Raw genomic sequence first — 2,870 nt, 5'->3', positions numbered from 1 at the left:
CCCCCGCCGCCAAGGACAAAGAGAAGCTCTGCCAGGAACAAGAATAATGAGCAAGGCTGGGCTGTGAATATGATCTTGAATTTAAAAAGCTGACACTGCCTCTGCAGCCTCACTGGCGTGATCTTCACTTACTCAGCCAATTATCACCCCGTGTCTTTGCTGACCTAGAGGATATTTAAGAACACAATCCGTTCTCGAATAATTTGTTCAATACCTTAGGCACAGTTTTTTAAATCTGAAAATAGAAACAGTTATAGGCTCTCTGTGCTTATTAATGTTCTGGTACATATTATATTATATTCATATGTCCTAAATAATGAGACTGCTCTAGAAGAATCAATAATGTTTAATAAAAGGGCTGCAAGCACCAGGAGAATGCCAATACTTCAGCATATGTCCCAGTTTTTCATGTTGGGTAGTTGGTACAATTTTGCTCAGTTGATGTTAGAGGAATTTTTGAGATTCCATTGATGCATGTAGTATATACGGTCAATAAATGTTCATCCACTGACTGCCACAAGTGTATTTAGTAGTAACCAAGTTGTTCATATTAAAAAAACCTTGCAGTTTTAATGGTTATATGCAGTTATTATCAAGAGACTAATATCTACTTTGAAATCACTGGAATTCATCTAGTTTTTGTTCCAACAATAGAAGAAATATGAAGTTATTCCATTTCCCTGATCTGACCTCACTTTTAGAGTTCTAATCAAGTATCCTGAGCAAGAAAATATCCTTGAAATGTTACATGTATATCTTTAAAAATATATAGAAACTATATAGTAATATGCACAATATATTCAGTTATGGACTTTGGAATATTCAACATCCAATAAGAATGTGTTTCTTAAAAGTTAATTTTGAAAAATCTTCTTTTTCTCATTAATCGTTAGATGTGGAAATCAAACGATATTACAGATAATTGTAGGCTGATATTGTCCAGTCCAAGGAACAGCCATTTTCCTGATAAAGCACACTTTTAAAGGATAACCTTTGACTGGTTTGGTGTGTATAATTAAAAGCACGTTATCATAATTATACCTGAATTCGAGACAGCTTTATTTTTGCATCTGCTGGAAAGAAGTGACATTAAAGAACTCTTCACAGGAGATTATTAAATAACTTTTAATAGGTGATATTTTCATCAGTTTGATTTTATTTTCATCTTCGTTTGGTATTAAATATGCATACTAACCTAGGCATGTAATTTGATGAGACCATTGCCACATTACATAAATATATCTTGTATCATGGCCTTTATTTTCTAATAAAGTCACCCAGAATTAGGGCAACTTTTCGTGAGACTACAGAGAAGGCCGAGTTTTAAATATCTATTACTTTTTGTCAATTCTACTAAAATAGCCAAGCTTGAAGACTGAATCTATACAAATATAAGAAAAATCATTATGCTCAGCAGCAGAGTAATGCCAAGTTTAGCAATGTGATCTCTTTCTTACCTTTGAATAAGGAGGAAAGTTTGTGAACCTGTGTTTTAAAAGATGCCCTTCATTTTATAGAAAATTTGGATGAGAGGATCATTCAAGGAGGAGAGTTGAAATTAAGGACTAGAAGAAGGTAGCTTAGAGTCTGACTATACATTGAAAGACATTATGAGTTATCTTTAAGATTATTTATTCAGTTAATTATAAGTTCATTAGAATTGACAATTATCAATAAAATATTGAATAAAATTATTTGATTAAAATTTTCATTGGAGAAGCATAAATGGGCATGTCCTAAAGCTTCAAGAAAGCTTAATATCTGTTTGCAAAATACTGAGATTTTAAAGCAAAATTGTCATAAAGTAAAATATAAACATATTTTTTAATGGTTACTCTAAATTATTAGAATATTTTAATAGAGTGGCTTTTAAAAATGTTATTGCTTAATGTGCATTGTGGTTTGATTTTTTAGATGGATAACTTCTAAAACTTTAAACATATGTAATTAAATAATTTTATAAACTGAAGCAATCATGATGTGGAACAGGATAATTTTTATCCTATTTCCTCTTTTTAATAAGGCTCAACCTGAATACCCCATTTAAATGGTAATGTTTTACTTTCTTCCCACCCCACCCATCACAATCTCTTTTCTCTGTTCTATTTTTTTCTTTTTCCATAACAATTTCACTGTCTAATATACTTTGGTATTTACATATTGATTATGTTTACTATTTTTTTAATTTTCCTTCATTAATGCTGCATATATTATACAAGCTTCAAAAAGGCATGAACCTTCTTTGCTTTGTTTTCTGACATATCTTAATCCCCTAGAACAATATCTAATACAAAATAGGGTCTCAATAAATATTTGCTGTATTAATGCATGGATAAGTGCATGAATTTTGTCCATATAGTCTAGAAACTGTTATTGGAAATATTAGTTATCAAAGGCTAAACACCATTTAACGGATGTTATGTATATTATTTCACTTAATCTTTGTAATAACTGCCAGGTTGGCATTTTTATCTTCATTTTTAAAATGAGACAATAGAGGCTGGAGTCTCAGAGCTGATAAGTGCAAGGGCTAAAATTTGCTAAAAACTCTATGCTTTTAAAAATACTTCTATTGACATAGCCTGCTTCAGAACAATTATTTCTCTAGAATTCATGATAATTTTTCTTTCCAACTTCACTGTGAAGTTTTTATTTTATCTATCTATCTATATCTATCTATTTATTTTAATTACATTTATTGGGATAACATTGGTTAATACAATTATATAATTTTAAGGTGTACATTATAATTTGACATCTGTATATTCTATTGTGTGTTTACCACCCAAAGTCCAGTTTCCTTCAGCTACCATATATTTGATCCCCTTTACTCACTTCACCCTCCTCCTACTCCCCTATATCTTACCCCC

The sequence above is a fragment of the Pteropus alecto genome, unplaced genomic scaffold (assembly GCF_000325575.1).
Source record: "Pteropus alecto unplaced genomic scaffold, ASM32557v1 scaffold103, whole genome shotgun sequence".
Lineage (NCBI taxonomy): Eukaryota > Metazoa > Chordata > Mammalia > Chiroptera > Pteropodidae > Pteropus > Pteropus alecto.
This window is presented reverse-complemented; position numbering follows the sequence as displayed.